At 43.4% G+C, this 27,013-nt stretch overlaps 1 protein-coding gene and 1 non-coding gene across 4 annotated transcripts in view; both read left to right on the plus strand.

Annotated features, from left to right (window-relative positions):
• Positions 1–27,013, plus strand: part of LOC148010701 (phosphatidylinositol 4-phosphate 5-kinase 9-like) — a 186,820-nt gene that overhangs the window by 101,631 nt on the left and 58,176 nt on the right. The window lies entirely within an intron of this gene.
• LOC148010702 (U6atac minor spliceosomal RNA) lies at positions 10,057–10,176 on the plus strand. Its single transcript, XR_015689619.1, has one exon. It is a non-coding gene; the product is annotated as a U6atac minor spliceosomal RNA (small nuclear RNA).

Consider the following 27,013-nt stretch of genomic DNA (forward strand, 5'->3'; position numbering starts at 1 on the left):
ATCTATGATGTTCAGGTGGAACCCCCAATACCACACCCCATAGTAGTCAAACCAACTACATTTACTGTTTTCACAGGCGGTATGATGTCAGATGCTATTGACAGATTGCAAACAAGAAATGCTTAAGATCAGGATGGTCTAATGGCTGAGCATTTCTCACATGCCATGATAGATAGTCTCCACTCTTGATTCACATGTATAGACAGAGTTGTTTGTGAAGGCAGGTGCTCTAGGACAATTCGAGAAATTAAATTTAATGTCTAAGACCCCCAAAAATTCATTGTAATATCATTTTTGAGGCAACTAACTTACTTCCATGCAAATTGTAAATTAAAATTGCATACATGTAAAGGTGCCGCACATAAGTGAGTCAACAGAATTAGATTTAGACATGCTTGACAGGTCAAAAACTCCAAGGTCATATGCATAAAAGTATCTGATCATGGGTGCCCACAGGTAAATGGCCCTATCCATGTGTAAAAGGTAAATGGCCCTATTGTGGTTGTATGAATCAAAGTGTCTGATGGCAGGTGCCCAAAGGTAAATGGCCCTATCCATGTGTAAGACAGTTGGACTGACAATACCATTGTACTGCTCTCAAGAGTGGAGACCTTACACTCCCTAGTAATTAGAGGACTATTATGATTGATCATTACCAACCAAAAATCCATGTATCAACCTTTAAAAAATGGATTGAGCAGTTGGGCAGAGAGAGTATCAAACATAGGGCTATGGAACAAGCCAGCCAAGAGAGGCTACATAACCTTGGACCATGTGCTTACACTCAAAGCCATTATTGAATGCTGCTTTGTGTGGACTTCAAAAAAGCTTTTGATACAGCACCATGTGCCAGACCAATGAGAAGGTTACAGGACCCTGGATTGTATGCTTTGTATGAGACTGTAACAGATAGGGTACGCACACCAAAAGGGCTATCTGAGAGAGTAGTAACACCATTTGGTTAAACAGGGTTGCCCGCTTTCACTCACATTGTTTGGAACTCATATAGCTGAGGTGACTGATTACATAGATATGATTGGAGGACCTGTGGCATAGGGCTGGCTGGAGTTTGATTCCCAGCTTACTCTATGCAGATGACATAGTCCTCATTCAGACTCAACAGATGGTCTACAACAGAACCTCGATGCAACACAAGCTGTTTGTCATGATAGAGATCTCTCACTAAATGTAGGGAAACTGAAGTGATGGTGTTTAATACAATGCAAGCTTGGCTGACTCGATCAAAGCATTGGTTTTTCTTTGGTGGAGAGACCATTGAGATCATCAAATCGTATGTATACCTCAGTGTTACTATTCAAGGCCCATAATTTTCCATGAAAGAAGCAGCAAATGCTAGACTAACACATGGATTTGCACCGCGGGCTGCACTAGCCAGTGTCCACACATACAATTCCGGGAACATCCAATTATAATATACAGCTATTTGACACACTAATCACACCTACACTTCTCTATTGTGCTGAGCTTTGGGGACCTAGCCTCTATCATACTAGGAGAGAGCCGCTTATGGGATATGATGAACCGGAGTGAGAGTATTATGATGGCTGGCAGCATACGGAGACACCATTGTTGATGATGACAGCCTGGATGACTTGCAGCAAGGCATCAGTTCCTCATGAGATCATTCGAGCAAAGGTAGGTGCAACAACTATGGTCACAAAGGCTTCATTTCAAGTTGTGACCTTCCTCATAGATTGTGGGATCTTTTATCTGTGTGCCGCATTTATGTCCTCCAAGCAGCTGGCTGCAGAGGTTGGCACTCTCTGCTGGTATGTCCTAGTGAGCACCTAGCTCAGCTTACATGGGATCAAGATAGATGCTGCACCACCTTTCAACTACGACCTTGATTGCCCCATCTTTCACTCAGCTGCTCAAAGTGGAACCAGGTGATTAGGATGGACATTGTGGAACTAGACACTAAGAAGACTTGGGTGAACCCAATCGAGCCACTTGGTAGGAAGATGCTACAATATTAGACAGATTTTCTTCACCCCTCTAAGAGTGGTTTTATTAGACAAAGAGTATACATGGACACCCACCTTTCACATGGCCTTAGATGGGTTATTGGTCAGCTCAGCACCTCATCATACTAGTTGTGGATAGAGATAGGGAGGTAGAAGAATATAGCCCCAAAGGATTGTATACTATCTATGAAGTAATAAATGAACCAAAATCCGACGGGGAAAACTAGAGGAATCACTCTCTTTTCGTCAATTTGAAGTAGTAGTGTTACATCCCTGGACATTCGGATCGGCGCTAGTAGCATTGGTCACTGTGGTTATGAAGCAACTTAGTACTATTGCACCAAGTACACTTTGGGGCTACGACAACCAAGCCCTATTTATAGGACCCAAGGCCCTATTGTGCACATTATTGTGTGATCACCACTCTTGCTCTTGACTTGTTGGTTGATGCATCCATATATTGAGATGGTGTGGGATGGTGGGGATACCAACCCTTGGGATGTGGTTGTGACTTGGAGTGTTGCTAGCTTCCAGGCTTAGAGAGTTGCCATTTGGTTCTATGGTTGGGAGGTGAGTCTGATATCCATCCCTTTTATTGTAATAATGGTTTGTGGCGTGTCTTGTGCGTGGGTTGGATCCTAGGGGAATGTTTCATTGGTATCAGAGCATCAGCCTGCAATTGAATGTGAGATCTGATGACGTGCACAAAACCACTTTTGCTCACGGAACTGCGATGGTTCACACTTGATAGGTATGTCTTTATCTTGTTAAGGGTGATATGGGACATTGTTGGTGGGAGGGGTATGCATGGGAGGCACATGTTGTGGTTGGTGGGTACAAAAGCAAGGTATGTTTTTTGTTTTGTACTCGTGCTCGGGTTTTGTGTTGAGGCAATACTTGTGTGTAAGGATTTTCTATGGTTTTGATGATTGGAGTTTGAGGAGTTGCCACTTCGGGGCTATGGTAAACTGATGTCGAAAGCTAAAACCTTGTGGCCTGGATAAGCATAAGAGTCTTGATTGACAATAATTTTTGTCAATTTAATATTTAATGTTAATGTTTGGTTTTAATGTTGATGCAGCATTAAATGTTGTTTTGTTTTAACATTTAATGTTTGCATCAGTATTATCATTAATAATGCTAACATTATCGTTATTGTTAGAGTAAAGTTTAGTATCAATATATGGTGAAGTCATGGAGAGAGAAAGAGGTAGACTATGTAGAAAGAGACAATTGTGGAGAGAGAAACATTAAGTAGTAGTCATGGTGAGAGAAAACACACACACACACACACAGAGTATATTAACGTCTCTAAAAGGCCAATGTGGCCTATGAGACCATAGCAACACATACAATGATGGTGTGTTTCTCATTTGGAATGAGAAATATGAAAAACATGCGGATAAGACTCAAAAGTAAAATACTGTCCTATAAAAAGAAGAAAACATGCCGATGATACAAAAGTAAAATTAGAAAAAGGAAACTCTCCATCAATGAGATGACTATCCTCTAAGGAGATGTATCTTTGCATGGCCGAGGTGTCTCGGCATTTGTCTCTTGTGGTCTAATTTGTCTGTGGTTTGGATGTCTAGGCCTTCATCTAGGTAGACGTGGGCACCTAGAGCAGCTGAGTGCCACTGCTCTATCCAAAGAGATACCTACATGTAGGCTATGTGGCAATAGTAGTGGTATGTGCCATACTCAATCATGTAGTAGTAAAAAAGTTAGTGACTGCTCTCTATCTATGTGAGTCGAGTTGTGGGGGCCTCCTACTCCGTAGAATAGTTGCTCTGCGTCTCTAGAGCTCCAAGAGGAAGAAACCCAAGCATCTCTGATCCTCAAATTGCATGATTCGTCTCAAGGGTCCAAAACCCTCTCGAAACAAATAGTGATATTTGCCTCGTATATCATAATATACCATGCATTGGTAGATATAGTGTTCCCCCGTCTCTAGCTCTCTATTGCATAGTGGGCATATGCGTTCCTCTGTTTGTATGCCCTCCCATCTACCTCTGTCTCAATCCTCATGTGGTGGGATGAGATGTGGATCTTACCAATAACTGTATGCAACATATGAGGCAGCTATGTATCCATGTAACTGGGTCGGGTGATGAAACCATCCTCAGATACTCGAAGGATGTGGGTCTGGTAGTGTGCCATCCCTGTGCCATGGGGGAGGGGGGTTGGATCCAATTCTTCTTCGTATCTAACCTCAGTATGTCTGCTCTGATCACATGGTTCAGCTTTGTTCGGCTTAGGTAAAGTGTAGGGTAATCCAGGCTATAGTCAAAGGGGGATAGTTTGTCAATTTGCAGCCCATGTAAACTCATCCATGTACTCATGTGAGCATACCAAAAATGTTTGTCACTATCTATTGCTAGTTGTCTAGAAGAGGCCAAGGCCAGCCGTAGGTATCTATCTTGGGGGAGCTCCCATAGTCTAGGTATAAAAGTCATTGCATGGACCAAGGCCTCAACCACCATGGGTGATGCTCCCAACTCAGTTCTGATAATCTCATCTGGGTTTGAGCTCTTCGCTCATATCATACGTGTGATCATCATGACCAGTGGTGTTTCCATACGCTCCCATCCATCATAGTATTCCTTCTCTGGTCCATCTTGGTCTCCCAAAGGCTGTCTCCTCATGTGGAAGAGACTTGGACCCCAAAGAGCTGCCCCATATAGGAGTGTGGGTGTAAACAGGGTGTCAAAAAGCCACAGCTTGGTGCACGGATCATGAAACTATAGAGCACATTGCGTCTCCAACGCACCTAAGATTGCATATGCTTTTGCCGAACGATCCTTTGATGTCTCTCTCCAACTGAACTATGGTCCCTTCAATGTGACCCCCAAATAAACATACTGCTTGACCATCTCCACTGGCTCTCCAATCGAAAGTAAACCGGTGCTTGACTCTCATCACCCAAGGAGTTGAAGTGTTAAATACCATAACTTAGTTTTCCCAAGGTTCACCCTAAGGTCTCTATCTGTGCAAAAAGCTGATAATGCATCCAAGTATCTATTTAGTCCCTTAGGCGAGTCAGATATATGTACAATATTGTTTGCTTAAAGCAATAACGGTATTAGCACTCCAACTCGCCCCCACCAACTCCATCCACATTTTTTGAAATTTCATATGTGTATAGCGCAAATAGAGTTGGTGAAAGTGGGCAGCCTTGTTTCACCCCAATGGTGCTATTGACCGTATCTGAGATGCCCTTAGGTGTCCATACTCTGCATGTCACTGTCTCATACAAGGCATAGATACTCCATTGTACCTCTGTGAGCACATCAATGCCTTGCATTCTTCTCACAAGTCTAGCACGTGGCATTGTGTCAAAGGCCTTGCGAAAGTCCACAAAACAGTAGTAGATCTTTTTCTTGAATGCCTTGTCTTCTTCGATGATTGCCCTCAATGTAAAGATATTGTGTAGAGTTGTATTATTGTATATCCCCTCATGAAGCCAGCTTGGCCTTTTGATCTCAAGCTATGCATCTCGGCCGATTCACTCAATGCTTGTTCCAAAATAGAGCCATATATTTTGGCCAGCATGTATCCAATCATGATAGTTCGATAGTTACTAAGTAGTGTAGGGTCTCCACTCTTAAAAAGAGGCATAATAGTATGGTTTGACCAATTGGTTGGAAATCCCTCATAGACTGCCCTATTAAAGATGTGAGCCAACGCTGGTCTTGAGGTTGAGGGGAGTGGCATAGGCTCTTGGCTAGGAACATCATAAAGTGTGCAAGCATATTCTTGCCAATCATCCGATCTAGTAATCTGTAAAGGTGATTGGCTCTAATGCATCCTTCTCCATGCTCTCTTGCTGTCCTGTCCCAAGAACATGGAATACATTTCTCTTTCTAGTCAGATCAGATATTTTTTCACGAGGACGTGAAAATTTGATGCTTTGCTTATGTTTAATTGACATTTGATTAAAGGATTAATCAAATGTGCAACTAAAAGATGCACATGTGTTGCACATGTGAGGTGCAAGCTACTTTTTCACAGTTAAAGGCCGAAGGACCCTGTGAAAAAGATGGGTGTCAAAGGCAAAAGTTGTAACAAGTTACACTTGTTAGATTCTAGGTGAATTTTGGTGTCAGTTTGTCCCTAGGACCATTAATTGGCCATTAAGTGTCAGGGGTGACACTAGGGACTAGGCATTAATTAATGGATTAATGCTTGTCGAAGGGTCAATTAATGCATGGGACCACTTTGGGTTGCAAATGGCCTAGCCAATTAATTTTTGGATGGGCAAGGTCAATTTTCTGGGCATGGATTAAGGGCTGAATTAATTTTCAGGATTAATTAATTCTGAAAATTAATTCAATGACTGGAAATTGCTGAAAATGGATTAAGAAAGCTGCCACTTGGCAAAACTTTCCTATGCAAGTGGGGGAAAGGCTAAATAGGGCTGAAGGGAGAGGGAAATCTCGTTTTTTCATTTTTGGAGTTGTTGGGAAGAGGTGTTGGACTAATGCTGCCAGCTTTTGGGGCCAATTCCCAGCCATTGGAGACCATTTTGGTGATGGAGATTGCACATTTTTGACCTTGGGAAGCTGGCAATTGTTGCTGATGCACTTTCTCCTGAAGATCATAGTCTTTGATGCTCCTATTGTTGTTGGTGCATCCGTTTGGGGCTGGTACAGCAGGGCAGCTGCTGATTTTGATCAGTTCTTCGCGACAAATCTCAGAATTTTCTCTCTCTACAGCATTCTCTTATCTCCTTCAGCCTATGCTTAGCCATTCTCAGCAATTCTCAGCCATTTGGAGGAGATTTCAGCCATTTTTGGTGGGCTGATCTGTAATTTCTGCAGTAAACCCTAATTTACAGCAGAAATTAGGGTTTAGCAGCCACCTTGGGATCTGTGTCAAAGATTGAAGGCTCAAGGGATTGAAATCAGCAGCTGATAATAGAAGATTATCAAGGGATTTTAGGAGCCAACCCATCCCGAATTGTTTTGGGGCAGCATTTGGCTAGCCAAGGGTCAAATTGGAGAAGAAGTCCTAGGTGAATCAAGGGGCAAATGACCCAAAAGGCTTGCTGGTCATTTATGACAGCAAGAGCAATTGGTTAGCAGGGGGAGATTAAAGAATCTCAAGTTGTACTCCTTCCAATTGAATGAAGCTAAAGAAATATCACAAGGGGCGCCAGTTTTGGGGCCAACAGGGAGTCTACTGTCCAAGAATGTTATGGTAAAGTGTGTATTTCATCTTATGTGCATTTATTTATTGCTGTAATTAACTCTTAAATCAGGTTATCACCACCCATTCCAAGAAGGAAGGCTGGTTTCATGGTTCCCACTTCTTTTTGTGTACCAATCATCTAAAGAGTGTTCGAGCATGCTTGTGTGTACATATGCCAAGTGCCACCTCTCGCTGAAAACCTGCTCGTGTCTCTCTGCATTCATCATTATACTAGCCATTCTGTGGGGCATTACCTCATGGAGGCTTATCTGATGGTGTAGTGTGTGGGAAAGCATAGGCTGCTGAGTATGTATTATCTTAGCCAACTGTCTTGCAAACTCATCCAAAGAGGCCTGTGTATCTAGCTCCCTCAATGGATCTTGCACAGTAGTGTGGTATATGTGTGAGGTCGCTTCCACAAAATCATAGTGTGGCAATTTTGGTATGTGGGACTTTGCCTCATGTATATGCCCATATTGCATCGTGAAAGCTAGAATAGCATGGTCTGTTGCTAATCTAATTGGTTTGTCTGAGATTTTCTTTTTATGTTAGGTAGCAAGTTGGGTGATCCAATCAAGTAGTCCACTGTGCTTGACCCTTTCTTATTATTCCAACATGTGAAACCATTACATCTTGGCCACTGTGGCAGCCCAATAAGGATGACTAAACCATGTGCACATCCCAATGCTAGTATGTGTGTTCCATATTCCGTTCTCTCTCTATCTTGGGCTGATTTGACTAATCCCACTTCATCTAATGCAATATCTTTGAACATCTCATTGCTAATGGCAAAGAAAGTAGATTGGTTGGTTCCTATGCATGCATTAAAGTCTAGTAAAACATCCCCAATGCTCATAAATCTTATTTCGTCCTCATATAGTGGTGGGGTGTACGGGGATGCCTCTTTAGGGGCAAACTTAGAGTATGCAAGGGGAAAGTAGCATATGGCAATATATATGTCCCGAGTTCTATTTGTACGTAACTTGATCCACATGTATCTTACCTTTCCATCTCTATGTACCACTTGGACTATATCTCCAAGCTCTTCTCTAAATAGAATTGCCATACCTCCTAATGTCCTCATCCTGCAGGCCTCCTAAGCTGAGGCTGATATGCACTTTCCCATCTATATCCATATACATTAGATAGATGGCTGTCTTTACACTAGTGTGTCTCAGTATGCATAGCAATGTCTATGGCTTTGAAAGTATCCTCAAAATAACCTGCATCTGTCTTAAGGGAGCCATTACAATTCCATAGTGTGAACTTCATGGTCTAATAGGCCACACACCATAATGCTATGCTTTTCTCTGTGATGATGACTCTTTCATCTCTCTAGACAGCCCATTTACCTGCTTTTCGTGCCTCTAGAACATGTGGCATGCTTTCCCTCATGTAGGCTATCTGGGCTGGGGTAAGGTCTTCATCTAGGTAGATCTTTTCTCCTTTGAGAGAAATCCTCTTGGAGAGGAAGGCTCTCTCCTTTTCCAAGTCTTCAAACTTTAGGATGAGGACTTTTGTTTTTGTGCCATCTTTCCCAACTCGCCAGGCTCCAATAATGGGTACATTTGTAGCCCCAATTTTGGTGGCAAGAGTTATAGCATCTTCAATTGGGGAGCTTTTCTCATCTAGTCCAACCACTCTTATGTGGAGTGTACGTGCCTGTCTTTTTGCCTCTTCTTTCAAGGTGGCATTCATAACTTCCACTTTGTTGCCATGCATTCCTTTGTTCTTTTTTGCCGCATCTATCTAGTTTGCACTTTCTTTGACAATATTCACCATTTTCTTTTGGGTGCCTTCTAGCACACTTGCTAGGTGTACATATCCTTTTTTAAAAAATCCATTTCTTTTTGCAGCTCCGATGTGATTTGTGGTTTCTTTTGTGCGTCCAATTTCTTTTTGCACTCCTCTATTTCTTCTTTTAGGTTAGAGATCATTGAATCTTTCTTTGCCATGTGTGCATCCAATGTTTGTTTCATCTCTTTTTTAGTTTCTCCATCATTTCAGCTCAAACCCACTCTTGTATATCACTTTCCATTTCCTTCCTTGTGATACGCATTTCAACATGGAGCATGGTCATTCAACATCTCCTCATAGTGTTTCATTGATTTTGCGGAGATGTCTTCCCATATCTACTTGACCCTGGAGAGACATTCCAATCTCGGGTTTTACACCCATAGATTTTGTAACTTGGGTTCTTTGGTGGTGTATGAAACATTATTTCCATGGTTGGTTTTGTGATTCCTTCATTGTTAGTTTCTTCCATCATGATTATAGCATATGCTGTAGCACAAACTGTTTATAGTTTGACTAGAGCAGTAAACCAGTAACATAAACTGTCACTATAGCATAAATTGTCAGTGTATCATAAACTGTCAATGTGATTGAACCATAAAATGTGACTGTAGCATAAACTGTTAGTGTAGCATAAAAGTGTCAATCTCCCCTAAACTATCACTCTAGCATAAAATGTCAATGTGTTTGCAACATAAAATGTGATTGTAGTATAAATTGTCAGTGTAGCATAAAACTGTCAATCTCCCCTAAACTGTCATTGTAGCATAAAATGTCAATGTGTCTGCAACATAAAATGTGACTATAGCATAAACTGTTTGTTGGCACAGCACGTCAGGCTTCTGAGCACATTTACGGTAGTATGCACAGCACAACAGTCAGTACATTGCCATGTCAGTAAATTACTGCATACAATACTGCTACATCAATGCATTCAGTACTCATTCACGTCACGAGAGCACGACAGGCTCATTCATGTCAGGTGCCTCACAACAGGTACAATCACATCAAGTCTGCCTCATGACAGTACATTGAGAGAGAGAGAGAGAGAGAGAGAGAGAGAGAGAGAGAGAGAGATGTGTGTGGAGTGTTCGAATGAAGGAGAGAAGGTTAGCATCTCCCTCGATAAGGACGAGAAAAGCCTCTGGGCTTTCCATTTCAACACATGGTTAAGGCTAACCTCCTTCGGGAGGATCTTTACCCCAAAGAGAGATGTGTGTGGATTGACCTCAGTGGTTGATGCCACTCTCTTGCCCCGAGGCACATGATGTCCTTTCGCACCATTAGAAGAGTGTTTTGGGTACCACGTGGCTACAGTGATCTCTAGGGTAGAGTCTCTAATCTCTTGTAGGACCAGCAGCCCTTTCCTGTTCTGGATTCTAATTGCCCTTGGCAGGACTGGATCTTGTAGGGCGTTTGACCCTTCAGCCCTTTTTAGTGAATTAGCTCTATCATCTCATTATAAAAACCGTGTATGGATCACCACCAAAGCCAATTCTCTTTGGGGATTGTACAAATCTAAAGCTTGGTGGAAATGGACAACAATGGAGGGATGGATCAATAAGAGGCCATTCAAATGCAAGGTATTGACTTGGAGAATGTTGGTGGGGGGCCGGGGCCCTCCCTCTTGGGTCGGCCCTTCACCACAGAGGTATATCTAATGGGAATTGTTTCTTTTGTACCACTGCAGTAGAGTCTTCCCATCACAGATTCATTTTTTGCCCTTTTGCTTAGAAGATTTGGGCCCTTCTCTCAAACATGTGGCATGCGGTGGAGCACAAGGATGTGTCCGCTTGATTGGGTTTTTGGAAAAGCTAAATACAATGGTTAGCCTTAGCCTCACATAAAGATTTGTTTCACTTTTTCAGATTTTGGGGTTGCTAGCATATTTGGGTCACTCGCAATGTGTTCATTTTTTCTGCCTCGAGCATTCAATGTCATGTTGGGAAACTTAAGGGTGTTCTCCAATGGCAGCTCGACCTTCTACAACATTTTGATATCTTGTTTAGAGATGATTTAGTCCCTTGGCATATAGCAATCTCCTTTGTTCCTTGGTTGTGACTTCATATCTTTTGTGCACAATGAACTAGAGCTATCTTGCATTGCCTAGATGAGCTTAGGTGGCAAGTGAAGGAGGCGAATTGAATGTTGGTAGTCTCGAGATAGGCTGGCGTGGCAAGTTGTGAATTAACATGGCAGTCCGTGAGCTTCTTGATGTCTGGTGTGTCCTTCTTGGTAGATTGTATGTGTGTTTAAATGTTTTCTCTTCAATCTTTCTTTTCTTGTTTGAGTACCAATGTTTTTTAGCCCAATTGAGTCTAAGGTGCCTTCATTAAGCTTGAATGTGGCCCTCAGCTCACCCCCTTCCCCTTCCCCTCCTCCATCCCTTCCCTCCCACAACACACACACGCAAACAAACACACGCAAAAAAAAAGAGTAAAAAGATTCTAGTTTTGCATTAAATGCAAATTGTCTTTTAGTTCTACAGACTGCCTTTGTTACAATCTACTCTCCTCTCTCACACTCCTTGATCTTCTAATTATCGTCTCTCTCTCTCTCTCTCCAAACTTTTCTTTCTTCTCTCTACTTTCTCTTACTGATTTCATGACTTCTCACATGGTATTTCCTTTTGATATACCCATTCCCATTAAACTTGAATACATGGAGGATGCTTGTTTCACTTCTTCCGAACCCAAACATGCGCATGGGCAACACCCAAAGCTTCTTTTCTTTCAAATCCGATGAATACTCATCTCTTGTGGTGATTCTCTAAGCTCAAGTCAAAGAAATGTAATGATAGTTGACCGAGATGCACACTCCCCATTTGCCATTTGTGCCGCAACCATGAGGATGTTGTCTCTTTAGTTCCAACTTGATCCCTTTAAAGGGGAAAAGAAGGAATGTGATGAGATAAACATCGATTTATGGTTGGCCAAATGAATGGTGTATTTTGATTTATATCAGTTCGATGAGATTCAGTGCATCGGGAAGATATAAATCATGCTATAGGGAAAAATGTATGCTGGGTGGACGGGGCTATGTCTCAAGCTGATAACATGGGTTGATTTTCAATCCGTTTTTTAGAAACGTTTTGTGATCGATGACTGGATTGAAAATTTCCAAAAATTATTTGAGCTCAATATAGGAAAGAAGAGCTCAGATGCATATTCACAAGAGTTTAAAGATCTCTTACACCACAAAACAAAGACCTTAGATGATCCTTAAGCGCTACTCTACATGCGTTACCTTTTCGGATTGCTACCAGTATACCAAAATGACGTATTGCGCAATCTGCTTGATTTGCATGAGGATATCCATAGATATGCAACGAATTTTGATAATACTTTGGGTGTGAGTAGGGGTAGCTAGTTGACGGGGGGACTCCCATTGAGTTGCCTTTGTCTTTAAGTTAAAGTAGTTAGCTACCCCAGCAGTAACTCACCAGCCGTCTTTGGAGTTGCATAAGAAGAAGGATGGTAAGTACAAGGTCACTCGCAACGAGGATCACTCAAAGGATCATTTCTTCGCTTGCTATCAGATGGATCACTTTTGTGGTGATCGAGGCTATCCCAAGAACAAGAAGACGAAGTTTACTTCTAAGACTTCAATAAATACCCTTGAAGCTCCATGTATATCTTCTAAAACTTTATTCGAAGATTGTTATTAGTACTTCCATTAATAAAATTGTTTTTGGCCACATGACTATCACGGACATGCCATGATCAAGTGTACGGATTAATACTTGCTCGTGCCATATGAATCCACACCCCATGCAAACACACCCTCAATAGGACATCCTCAAGCCAACCATGCGAACCTATCCTTGCCATGTCATCGCGTGCATCATTGATGATGTCATCATGGAACATTCTAAAATATCTTTAGCTACCCTTCAACACATATAAAAGGAGGGGCTCGCCATAGAGCTTCTCAGTCTTGCCAATGCCAATCTTGGGACCTCAAGGAGTTCAGACCTTCAAGTAAGTAACTTCGAGTTCCAGTTCTAGTTCTTGTCTAGTCATGGTATCTAGTCTTGTCTTGTCTTCCATTATACTCCTATTGTCTCGTCACCTTATAGTCTCGTAATATGAGATCTTGTCTAGTAATGTCTTGTATCTGGTTCATTCCTATCAAGGAAGATCTTGTAATTCTGATATCTTGTATCCATACCTACGGTCCCGGATTGTGGGATCCTTCATATCCTATCGAGTCCTGTTGTCTACATCTACAGTCTTGGGTTGTGGGATTTTCCGTATCTTGCTAAGTTATCTATCATTGTACCTTATGTCTCTATATAAGATTATCTTGTAATCAGAATTCTTATAACAAATCTTGTATCTAGTCTAGTCTCTCGAGCACAGTCTAGTACTTCCATAACAGTTTGGCAAGACTACTTTCTAGCCCTATTGAGCACCATGGAGGTGACCCTTGAAAGAATCATGGCCTCCCTTCAAAACCTCCAACAACAAATTCAAGACTTGAATGAACGACAAGCGCAACTTCAAATAGATCACCCTATGCATCTAGGCCCTGTGCTTCAAGAGATGCAAGACTAGATTCGAGACTTGTAGAACAATAGAGGAAGTGATTAGATGATTCTGCGTGTTTATCAACCCCCAACACGAGAATCCAAGATTAGCATGCCAGGAAAGTTCAATGGTGACCGTTTGAAGTTTAGGGGATTTCTGCAACAAGTAAAGCTCTATAGTCGCATACAATCGGATAGGTATCCAGATGATGCTTCCAAGGTGGAATTCATTGGGACTTTGCTTTATGGTTAAGCTTTATCATGGTTCGCCCCAATCTTGGAAAAGAATATGTCAATACTTCATAACTATGAGGCATTTTTGTGCGACTTCACTTTCATGTTTAGAGATGCAGACATTGGTCAAGTAGCAGAAATAAAACCGCCTTGCCTATGCTTATGTATCTGAATCTAGGCAATTAATCTGTGACCTCACTTGATATGAGGAGTATTTTATTAGCTAATTTAGATGGGGTCTTCGAGATGACATCAAGGACCTCATGCTCACTATGCCTAAGGCAAAAACACTCAACGATTATATCGTGCAAGTCATCCAGTGTGATAATAGATTGTTTGAGAGGAAGCAAGAAAAGTGAGAAGAATTAAGGCCTTGCTAATGAAACCCAGCCCCAATCAGCCAAGCTTGAACCGATGCAAATAGATAATACCAAATTCTAGCCCTTGACCCCACAAGAAAAGCAAAGACGAAGAGAAAATCATATATGCTATATTGTGGAAACCTTGGACTCATCACCTAAATTGCCCAAATAAGTGTCAGAGTGCAGCGGTGCGGAAGCGTAGGACTGAGAGAGAGAGAACGCAGAGAGGGAAGAGAGAGAAAGAGACAGTGGAAGATGAAGATCTGCTGTATAAAGTGTGCTGAATACAAAGATATGCAGATATATACACGGGCGCAGTGCGCTGGACTGCGTGTCTCCACCTCGACGATGCAACCTGCTGTTCACATCGAAGTCTGCTGCAGTCTGCACTGTCTCCTGTCTGAAATCTGCGAACAGAGACGGAATCTGCGCGTGTCACCGGTCTGTAATCTGCGAGCAGAGAAGTGCGGGAGACTGTGGAAATCTTCGGCTATTTATAGCCAGAAAAACAGGGCACAAACAGGACAGGTCGGCTGCATTAAATGCAGCCGATTGGGCTGCAGGTAGTCGGACTGCCACGTGGCAGTCCGACTGCACAGTCCGACTGTGCAGCCGACTGCCTGCCTGCCTGGCTATGATCGCTAACACCCCCTCTCAGAGCCGGGGCTGGGCAGAAGCCTGAGGGATCTGGAATGTCTCCAAAGTAGAGCCTGGAGAAGTACCTTCGTAAACAAATCCGCAAGATTGTCCTCCGTCTTGCAGTACTCCACAGTGATGGTCTCATCCAGAAGCTTCTCTCGGATGAAGTGGTACTGGATCTCTATGTGCTTCGTCCGGGCATGAAAAACAGGGTTCCGTGCCAAGGCAATGCAACTCTCATTGTCACATTGCAGCAAAGTAGGACGAGTCTAGGGGCACCCAAGCTCCTCCAATAATCTCCGAAGCCACACAGCCTCACATGTGGTGGAAGACGCGGCCCGATACTTCGCCTCAGTAGACGAAAGGGCTACCGTGGGCTGCTTCTTGCTACTCCATGAAACAACACCTGCACCCAAGGTAAAACAGTAACTTGTAGTAGACCGCCTGTGGTCCACATCACCGGCCCAATCCGAGTCGCTCCAACCTGCAAGTACAATATCTGAACCATTTGTCCCTGCGGGGTAATGAATCCCTAAATCAGACGTCCCCCTCAAATACCGAAGTATCCTCTGAGCAGCCTGCCAATGCACCGTCTTAGGTTCACTCATGAACCCTGCCAAGAGCTCAACAGCAAAACATAGATCAACCCTAGTGTTGAGAAGCCAAATCAAGGACCCAATCAACTGACGATAGCGGGAAGCATCCGCCAAAGGAGAAGCTGAATGGGAAGTGGCCTTCTAGTTCGGATCCATAGGAGTAGAAAGGGCCCGACAATCCTCCATCTCAAAAGACACCAAGAGCTCCTATACATATCTCTATTGAGAGATGAAGATCCCCCTCTGAGACTGATAAATCTCATGGCCCAAAAAGAAATGGAGTAGACCCAAGTCCGTCATCTCGAACGTCCGATGTAAAGCTGACTTCGTCTCTTGGACCTGCTGTGCATCATCACCTGTGACAATCAAATCATCAACATATAAGACAAAAAGCACACAACCCTCGTCGGAACTGTGAACATAAAGCTGCGGATCGGCCTTGGAACGCCGATATCCCAACTGAGACTGGAGGAACGAATCAATCTTCTCGTTCCATGCATGCGGAGCCTGCTTGAGGCCATACAAGGCCTTCTTCAACCTGTAGACTTTCCCATCTGAAGATCCAAAGCCAGGAGGCTGGTCAACATAGATCTCCTCCTTCAAATCACCATTGAGGAAGGCCGACTTCACATCCAACTGGTAAACAGGCCATCTCCTATGGCCAGCCAAAGCAAGAACAGCTCTAATGGTCGCCATACGAGCTGTGGGGGCAAAAGTATCATGACAGTCAATCCCTGGGCGCTGTGCAAAACCTTTAGCAACAAGGCGAGCCTTGTGCTTATCCAAAGAACCGTCGCTAAGGTATTTGGTCTTGAAGACCCACTTGACACCAATCACCTTCTTGTTCGGGGGGCGGGGCACGAGTGACCAAATGCCATTCCTCTCAATAGCCTCCAACTCGGCTTCCATAGCTTTCTTCCATGGTGTGGACTGTAAAGCCTCCTTCAAGGAGGTGGGCTCTCGATCCTGCATAACACGGGTCATCAAACAATAGTTAGAGCAAACGAGCTCCGTAGAATGTGCCTGGTGCCGCCGTGACCGCCGCGGACCATCCTGCGGTCCCCACTCCTTAGGAACCCCCTCGATCCCTGAATCACGGAGTGTGTCACGGGCCCAGCGAGGGGGAGGCCGAACCTCCCCTCGTCTCTCTTCATCAGCAGAGGACTCTGGAATATCCACCGGTGGTAACTCCTCTAAGGTGACCGGTGGTGCAGTAGACTCTGTGTCGGAAACAGAATCATAATCAAAAGACACGGGCTGCAGTGGAATTGTAGAAGGAGCCCAACTCTCCCCTGGATCTCCAAGAACGGGATGCTCCTCACCCGTTGACATAGCCGGAACCTCCACAAACCGCACATTGCGGCTAGTGTACACATCCTGCTTGACGGGATCATACAGTCGGTAGCCTTGGGACTGGGAGCTGTAGCCAACAAACACCTGTTTTCGGGAAGCTGCTTCAAATTTATCACGGTGAGCCTTGGGAATGTGAACATAGGCATCACACCCAAAGACCCGGAAGTAAGAAACATCTGGCTTCGTCCCAAAATAAGCCTCAAACGGGGTCATCCCTTCCACGGCCGAAGTAGGGGATCGATTAAGGATGTGGACGGCAGTAGCCACAGCCTCGGCCCACAGAACCTGAGGGGTCTGTCGGTGCTCCATCATGGTGCGCGCCATCTCGATCACACTGCGGTTCTTCCGTTCAAGAATGCCATTTTCTTGAGGAGTGTTGGTATTGGCAAACTCCTGGTGAATTCCTTTATCTGCACAAAACCGAGCAAACTCATTAGAAACAAATTCACCGCCCTTGTCGGATCGCAAGGTCTTCAACTTCAGGCCCGATCGGTTCTCCTCAAAGAGAAGCCAATCCTTGAAGTGTGAGAAAGCTTCTGACTTTAAGGCCAAAAAGTAGGCCCATGTCATCTTGCTGTAGTCATCCACGATCAGCATGAAGTACGAGCTCCCACGCAAGGACTCATTCCTCATAGGGCCACATAGATCTGTAGATACAAGCTCCATCGGTGAAGTAGACCGCCGCGAAGTTGTGTGGGGAATGGCATCCATATGCTGCTTCCCCCGAATGCAGGAGACACATGGCTGCTGGCTCACCGCTATATCCGGCAACCCTCGAACAAGCTGTCCACGTGACGCCCTCCGAAGATAATCATAGTTCAGGTGACCAAACCGAGCATGCCATAGTTCTGACTGTGACTGAGAGGTAAGAAGAAGAGTAGAGAGGGCGGTGGAAGACTTCAGTTTATAAATGCCGTTCTCCTCATATCCGAATGAGAGAACCTTCCTCAATCCACGATCAAGGACTCGCACAGTAGTAGTGTCAAACTCCACCAAAAGGCCAAGGGAGCAAATCTTATGAACTGAAAGGAGATGGTACCCTACGCCTGGTACATGTAAAACCTCTGAGGTATGGGTACCACCTCGTCCATCGGGAATAAGCTGCATCTTACCCCGACCTGCAATAGATACTGAAGAGCTGTCTCCAATGAGAATCTGCCCACGCGAGGGTCGCAATTGGGCAACACCATCTGATGAAGGAGTCATGTGCCGTGAGGCATCATTATCAACGATCCACTCTCGAGCCTGGGGAGCCGTCATCGCAGCATCAGAAGCATTCGATGAAGCATCCTCAATGACAGCTAGATGAAGAAATGCAGCTGATGAGGGTGCAGCCACTGCTCCAGAATCCTTGGTGTCCTTCTTGTTGGTGTCCTTCTTGTCTTTGTGAGGGCAATCCTTCTTCCAATGGCCAGTCTTTCCACAAATATGGTATGTGGAGATTTTGTCCTTGTCCTTGTCCTTGTCCTTGTCCTTCTTGGACTTGTTATCCCCCTTCTTCTTCTTTTGGTCCTTCCCCTTCTTCTGAGAGGCTTGACCTGTCAGCGCCTCCGACTTGGAAGCATTCTGTCCCTTTAACTGTTCCTCTTGGTCCAAGACCATAGGAACCAACTCTTCCCACCGAAGAGTAGACTCACGCCCCGAAGCAATAAGGGCAGAGTAAAATGTACCGAATCGTGGCGGCAACTGGGACAAAAGTGTGATCGCCATGTCTTCAGAGGAAATCGGCTTCCCCGCATTCTGAACCTGCATCTGAAGCTGCCTTAGCTTGTTAATGTGCTCCTGCAGCGAAGAAGACTTATTTACGGACAAGGTCCGCATCTGTACCTCCAAAGAAACCCGCTTCATAAGGGTCATCCGATTGTACATCTGATCAAGCTCCAGCCATATCTCCTGAGCCACCGTCAAGTGCTCGATGTGAGCGATTACGGCTGTAATACATGATAGAAAGAGAAAGGAACGAATCCTGGCATTCAGTTTGTCCCAATGAGATTGAGCCTTGGCCAACTCTGCACGAGCATCGGAAGAGAGTTTGGACTCATCTCTTACCGAGGGCCGGTCGATCTCCTCCTGTACCAGCTCCGTCAAATCATAGGACTCAAGGATGGCCAACATCATGACGCACCAAATGCGGTAGTTGTCGCCGTCGAGCTTCTGATCTACAGGAAGAGCCGGTAAGACAGGCACCTTCCGGTCCATAATCGACTGGAACTCCAAGTCAATCTCTGTAGACATCTTCACCTATAATGCCTTCACAAACACAAAAGCAACCCCCTTTGACTGGGAAAACTCAGCCTGCTAAGGCTCTTCTGCGTCCTGAACCTTCTTCACCCGCCGAAGGCGATGAAAAAGCAAAACCTGCAGTTGTAGGTTGAAAACTCAAACTTCCTCCGCATCAAACAGTAGTAAACAGCAGCAAATCCACCACCTGGACTCCTTTCCTGCGCGCCCACACTCGTTTCAGCCTTGTTCCAAGGCGCAGCCCTCCTGTCTGCCCTTAAACGCAAAAAACGCAAATTTGTGTCGCGATGGAAACTCCTAATCAGGTTGATTCTGCGCTCAGTCAGCCCTCTAACACTGCTCTGATACCATGTCAGAGTGCAGCGGTGCGGAAGCGTAGGACTGAGAGAGAGAGAACGCAGAGAGAGAAGAGAGAGAAAGAGACAGTGGAAGATGAAGATCTGATGTATAAAGTGTGCTGAATACAAAGATATGCAGATATACACACGGGCGCAGTGCGTTGGACTGCGTGTCTCCACCTCGACAATGCAACCTGCTGTTCACCTCGAAGTCCGCTGCAGTCTGCACTGTCTCTTGTCTGAAATCTGCGAACAGAGACGGAATCTGCGCGTGTCACCGGTCTGTAATCTACGAGCAGAGAAGTGCGGGAGACTGTGGAAATCTTCGGCTATTTATAGCTAGAAAAACAGGGCGCAAACAGGACAGGTCGGGTCTGCAGCCGATTGGGCTGCAGGCAGTCGGACTGCCACATGGCAGTCCGACTGCACAGTCCGACTGTGCAGCCGACTGCCTGCCTGCCTGGCTATGATTGCTAACAATAAGAGGGGAAGAATCCCAAGAGTTGTTGCAACCATCCTCGAGTAGGAAAACAAGGATGCCCAATTGTAAATGAGGCCGTATAACAAGATATTGATATAAGAAAGGGTCTCTTGATCTTAGCTACACCCATGGAAACTTTCCTTGTCACAGTCCAGATGATCTTGCCAAGAAAGACCCTTTCCCTGAAAGCCCTGGTCCACTTCAGGGCCTCCGTATGTTTCATTGAGGATGGCTTTGTGTCTTAGCGATCACAGATCTCGTGTATGCTTTAATGTCATATCCAATCCCACAAATCCAATCATCCTTGGGATGCCTTGGCTAAAGAAACATAACCCAGAAATTGATTGGGTTAAGCAAAAGATTACACGTCGTGAAAATCAAGGAAAGTTGGTATATCTAGGAGCCAAAGCCTTTATATACACAGTAGGGCAGGAACCGACCTATATGATATATCATATATCACCTCAAGAATCTAGTAAGGATGAGTCAATCAAGCTACTAAGTGAGTATCAAGAATTCCAAGATGTCTTTTTAAAAAAAGAATATAGGCCTCTTGCCTGAACACAAACCATATGATTGTGCTATAGAACTCTAGGAGGGGGCTCAACTATTTTTTTGACCCATCTACATGCTATCCTGTGAGATGAACTAGCTGAACTATGTAAGAACATTGATGAGAACTTAGCCAAGGGGTTCATTAGGCACTCGAAGTCTCCTGCTGGAGCCCCAATTGTGTTCGTAAAGAAGAAAGATGGGTCACTTCGAATGTGTGTGGATTATCGAGAACTTAACAAGATAACAATCAAGCATTAATACCCTTTGCCGTTGATACTAGAGCTCTTGGAACGCCTTGGAAAAGCCAAGATCTTCACAAATATTAATCTACAAGGGGCTTACAATCTTGTATGGATCAGAGAAGGAGATGAATGGAAGACAACCTTCCGCACAAGGTATGATCACTTCGAGTATGTTGTTTAGCCATTCGATCTCACCAATGCTCTTGCAGTGTTTCAACATGCGATGAATGATATCTTCTGAAAGCATCTAGCTGATTTTGCAGTTATATACTTGCATGATATCTTCATATTCTCAAAAGATCCAAAGGAGCATAAGCACCATGTAAAATTAATTTTGGAAAAGCTTAGAGAAAAGGGACTATATACAAAACTTGAGAAGTGTTTTTTCCATCAGACATAAGTGGAATTCTTGGGGTGCAATGTCTCCAAGAGAGAAATCTATATGGACCCCAAGAAGATTGAGACTATTCTTGACTAGCAAACATCCACATGTGTACGCAATGTCCAATGTTTCCTTGGCTTTGCAACTTTTTACATGATATTTATCAAGGATTACTCAAAGATAGTCACACCACTCACCAGACTCACAAGAAACTCAAAGTTCTCATGGATCTAGAAGCCGAGAAGGCCTTCCAGATCTTGAAGACCGCTTTCACCACTACCCCAATCATAGTCCATCCAGATCCTACAAAGCCATTTTTCTTGGAGACCAATGCATAAGACTACGCCTTAGGAGCCATCTTGTCCTAGCATGGAGATGATGGTCATATGCATCCAACGGCATTCCACTCAAGGAATTTCTCCCCTCCAAAGATAAACTATGAGATCCATGACAAAGAACTTCTTGCTATTGTAGATGCCTTTGATACTTGGCGTCATCATCTGGAGGGTGCAACTCATAAAGTTATCGTCTATATAGATTACAAAAATCTAAAATACTTCATGACAACCTACATGCTCAATCAAAGACAATCTTGTTGACGTAACTTCTTATCCAGCTTTGATTTTGCTATCACCTATCGCCCAAGATGCCAACAATGCCAATTAGATGCTTTATCAAGAAGATCCTATCTGGCACCTAAGAAGGGAGAAGAAGCTTTTGATCAATAATGAGTAATACTATTCAAGCCAGAGCACCTCCAGCTAGCAACCATCTCCAATTGTCACCAAGATGACCTTATCTTGATCTAGTTAATCCATGAAGCCTTGCCGCATGATGATTTGGCCAACAATATCAAGAGAAAACATCAAGAGGGAAAAGGAAATGAAGTTTGTGAGTTTGAGGAAACTAATGGATTGTTATACTATAAGGATCTACTTTACATCCCTTCAGGAAAGTTGAGACTCTAGGTAATCCAACAGTGCCATGACACCTCAATAATAAGATACTTTGGAGTTAATAAGACCTTAGAGTTTATTTCAAGAGATTTTTGGTGGCCCTAGATGTAGAAAGAAGCTAAGAAATATATAAAATCATGTGATACTTGCAACAGGGCAAGGTACCAGGTCACAAACCACATGGCCTCCTGTAACCCTTGCCCATTCTAGGGAGACCTTGGTCTTATCTGTCCATGGATTTCATAACAGATCTTCCCAAATCAAACAAATATGACTCTATTCTTGTTTTGGTAGATAGATTCACAAAAATGTCACATTTTATCCCTATCACCAAGACCGTCACAGGCGCCGCTACTGCTAGACTCTTCCTCATATATATTTTTAGATTACGTGGACTCCGAAACGACATCATTTGTAACCAGCCTTCCTTCCGTGGATGGGTGGTGAATCCTTGATTATAACTTAATTACAGCAAACAACAATTAGTGCAAATTTGAAAATACAAATTTACCTACTGATCTTGGACAATGCACACCCAATTGGCCCCGAAATTGGCGCCCCTTTCAGTATTTCTTTAGCTTTGTTGAAGAAAAAAAAGTTGATTTACAATGGGATTCTCTCGATCCCCTTTGCAATCTAAACTCCCCTTGCTGTCCAAAGTGACCAGCAAGTCTTCAATCTATTTTGCCCCTTGATTCAGACACTCAATTTGCCTTTACCCACTTCATAGATGATGGAAATGCCCAGAATTCAATGGGTGGCTAGTCCTGAACTTGAATTTAGCTGAAATTCATCTTCAGCCGTGTTGAATTCAAGTCTTGAAGCTTCCAATTTTTGGCACGCCTCCCAAGGCTACTGCTAAACCCCAATTTTTGCTGTAAATTAGGGTTTACAATAGAGAAATTTGCAATTTCTCAACCTCCAAGGGTCGAAATGCTAAGATCTTTAGAGCAAGGCTATGAAATGGCTAGGAGATGAGAGAGAAAATTCAGAGTTTTGTCGTGAAGAATGACTGAAAATTAGTCAAATGTAGCTGTTGCCTTGCCACAATAGCTTGTAGATGCAAGGAACTCAAGAAAATTAGTCATTTACTGTTGTTGCCTTGTCTCAAAGGCTTGTAGATGTTGTCACCTGTTGTTGATTGGTCTTCTCTTGCCCTTGGCTGCCTCAAAAGGTCCTTCAATGGCTGCAAATTAGATCAGCAGTATCTCCTCCCTCTCTCTTGCAAGTTGAATATACTATCAGTCTTGCATGGGCATTTTTGACAAGTGGCAGCCTTCCCAAATGGTTTTCCATTCCCGAGTATCTCTGCGTCATCTTTGACCATCAGATTGACATTAGGTACCATTAAACACCACATCTTTAGTGTCACCAACTGACACTTATGGCCAAATGAATGACCTAGGCCAACAACTGGCACCAGATATCACCAAGTACTTGTGCAGCATAACTTATAGCAACTTTTGCCTTTGACATCCCATGATTTCCTCGGGTCGCGAGCTCATAAATTTACTCTAACACCCCAGTTACACCTCACATATGCAACATTTACTTAACCATGTGATTAAAAATTAAACCACATGTTAAGTGAGGTTTCAAAAATACATGTCCTCGTGATTGCCCTTCCCCTAGAAATCCTTACAATCGTCCTCGATTGCATTGCCAAATGCATCAAAAGCAAAGTACTACATTGGAATTTTTCTTAGGGCAACATAGTCAACACAACATTGTGCACTATTGTTTAACCATTCCATATACCCAACATATGCTGAAAATTACCAGCCAACATAACATAACATAAGACTCACAAAGAATCTCAAAAACATTGCGAGATTATCATGTGACATGTCCATTCCTTATGAGCTCAACTCATCTAGCAAAACCAAACCATAGCATAACATAACCAAGCATAAACCATGGTTGAAACATCAATGGCATCATAACATATGCTGTTGTCCATGGAACTAGATGTAAACCATTGAAAACTGAGCATAATCTGATCATAAACTGATCACTTGCTGATCTGAGAATTGATCACAAACTGCTGCAAATGTGACCCCAAACTGGTCACAAACTCATTGCAAAAACTGACCAGTAATCCATGCAAAAACTGATGCAGAACTTATCCAAAAAGTGACCATAAACAGTTCTCAAGCTGATCAAAAATTGAGCTGAATACCACTGAATATTAATGATCATACGCTGAAAACCAACATTCGATAATCAGCCCCTGGTGATCATTAATTAATGCCATACCATGCATAACCAATGTCATACCAAGCATAACTGATTACACACCAAGCATAACGGATGCAAATGTATAGTTTCAGAGCTGCAATGAAAACCATACCGATCTGCATACCAAACATAGTGACTAGTACACTGAATAGTGATCTCTTGGCAAATATACTGTTCAGTCACAATACCTTGAATGTATGCTGAATACATTCGAGATCCACTACTTCTAGAGCTGTCCATTATTAAGGAGCGGAGGTGCTAGCTCCCTCACAAGCATCAGGTAATACTCTAGACCTCTACTATGCTGAACCTAATTGAGCCCGAACTAAAGTCGGCTCTAATTGGAAAGCATGAAGGTAAAGCTGCAACAACTGAGGATGGTCTGCCAAGTCATCCTCCATCCATTTGGCATCCATTGGTGAATAATTCTGAAACTTCACCAAGTACCTTCTGGAACCCTTACCCCTCATCTTCCTCTCTTTGTGTGCCAAAATCAGCTCTGGTACTAGTATTTTATCGAGCTCTTCAACCTCCGGCTGAATTTCAGCAGAGACATTCTTTGGCACATCTCCATGAAAAGGTCTAAGAGCAAGCTCACATGAAAGGCATTGTGTATGTGCCAGTGTGGAGGCAATTTCAGCCTATAGCATGCATCATTTGTCCTCTTCAACACTTTCAAATCGCAGCAATACATAATCGCCCCTTGCAAAGTGCAAAGCATGCCTATGATGATCAGCTGCTCTCTTTTGCTTATCTTGTGATCTTTGAAGCGTATACTTAACCTTCTGATAAGTTACATCCATGCTTTCCACATAGCGATCAAACTTAAAGATCTTATCTTTTGTGTGCAAAATAGAGGGTACTTTCTTACCACCCTCTACCACCTCTAATGGAGCTTTGTCCGTGTAGAACTATGCACTGTGTTGTTGTAAGCAAACTCAACCAAGGGCAAATACTGCTCCCATTGTGTCTTGTGGTCTGAAACATAGCACCTCAAAAGATCTAACACTGTGGAATTTGCTTCCTTAGACTGACCATTTGTTTGCGGATGGAAGGATGATGAGAATTTCAGCATGGTACCCATATTCTCAAACAAGCCCTTCCAAAATAAACTGGTCGTCCGGGAGTCTCGATCACTAATGATCGACTCTGGCATACCATGATACTTAAAGATGTGCTGCAAAAACAATCGTGCCATATGATCAACCTTAATTTTCTTCCTCACCGAAATGAAATGGGCTTGTTTGCTAAACCTGCAAATGATAGTCCATATCCCATCATTCCCTATAGGTGTCTTAGGAAGCTCCAAAAAAAAAAAAGTCCATTGCAATGCTCTACCATGGCCTATCTGGAATGGGCAAGGGTTGCAACAAATCCGACATCTTTTGCCTATCATGCTTTACCTTCTGACATACGATGCATGTCTTAATAAACTGTTCTACATCATACCTTAAAGCTGGCCAATAAAAGAAATGCTCCACTGCCTTGACCGTGGTATCAATACCTCTATGTCCTGCATATGGAGAAGCATGAATTTCAGTGATAACTCTAGGCCTTAACTGCTTTATGACACACAATCGCCCATGCAGCATTAGAAATCCATCTCTTATACAAAGTGTCCATGCCTTTAGCCATTGCAAAGCTGATCATAAACATTAGCAAAGTTCGAATCAGCACCATATTGCTCTTTCATGGCATCCAACTCAGTGTGATAAACCATATTGACAGCCGACAACTGAGGTTTATGTGACAATGCATCACTTTTCCCTCTCTTTCTCTGTGATTTGTTCCTATTTCTAGCCCTATTTTTCAGATCTGCCCTAAGGCATTTTGGGCTCTTCTAAAGAAGACTTAGGCATTTCCTTCGGTTCTTGTGGCTGTCCCGAAGCTTCAGAAGGTGTCTTCTTCTCTTTGCCTTTGTTGTCCTTCTTTGGGGCATTCAAGAATCGAGTAAACTGGGGATCCTTTGCCAATTCAGCAAAAAGATTTGCTGCTGTACGCATTGAATCCTTGAAGCTATCATCAAATTCTTCAGCCCCTTGTTGGTCTTCAGCCTCTTTATGCATTGAGGTGCCAACATTTGGGTCATTTCCCACATTTTCAGCATGTTGTCCATGTTGAGAACCATGCCTAACATTAGTCATTGCATTTCCCCCTTCACCACCTGATTGGGAGTGATGCATCCTATCCACTTGATCCCGTATCACCATGTGAAGACATGCTTGCTGTAACTCACTGCTGGGAACAATTTCAGCAATAATGCAATAGTCCCAAGTTGCAATCAAGTACCATGGGCCCACCAATTCAAAGGATTTGATGGTATCTTGGCAATGGAACCATGAAACCAGCCATGGGTGGTAAATCCTTGATTACAACTTAATTACAAGAGAAAACAATTAATGCAAATCTGAAAATACAAATTTACCTACTGATCTTGGACAATGCACACCCGATTGGCCCTAAAATTGGCTCCCCTTTCGGTATTTCTTTAGCTTTGTTGAAGAAGAAAAAGCTGATTTACAATGGGATTCTCCTGATCCCCTTCGCAATCTAAACTCCCCTTGCTGTCCAAAGTGACCCCTTCACCTACTCCATAGATGATGGAAATGCTCCAAATTCAATGGCTAGCTAGTCCTAAACTTGAATTTAGCTGAAATTCATCTTCAGCCCTATTGAATTCAAGTCTTGGAGCTTCCAATTTTTGGCACGCTTCCCAAGGCTGCTGCTAAATCCTAATTTATGCTGTAAATTAGGGTTTACAACAGAGAAATTTGCAATTTCTGAGCCTCCAAGGGTCCAAATGCTAAGATCTTGAAAGCGAGGTTGTGAAATGGCTGGGAGATGAGAGAGAAAATTCAGAGTTTTGTCACGAAGAATAACTAAAAATCAGTCAAATGCA

This window comes from Lygodium microphyllum, chromosome 29 (assembly GCF_053477565.2).
Source record: "Lygodium microphyllum isolate KBCC chromosome 29, Lygodium_microphyllum_v1.1.10, whole genome shotgun sequence".
NCBI lineage: Eukaryota > Viridiplantae > Streptophyta > Polypodiopsida > Schizaeales > Lygodiaceae > Lygodium > Lygodium microphyllum.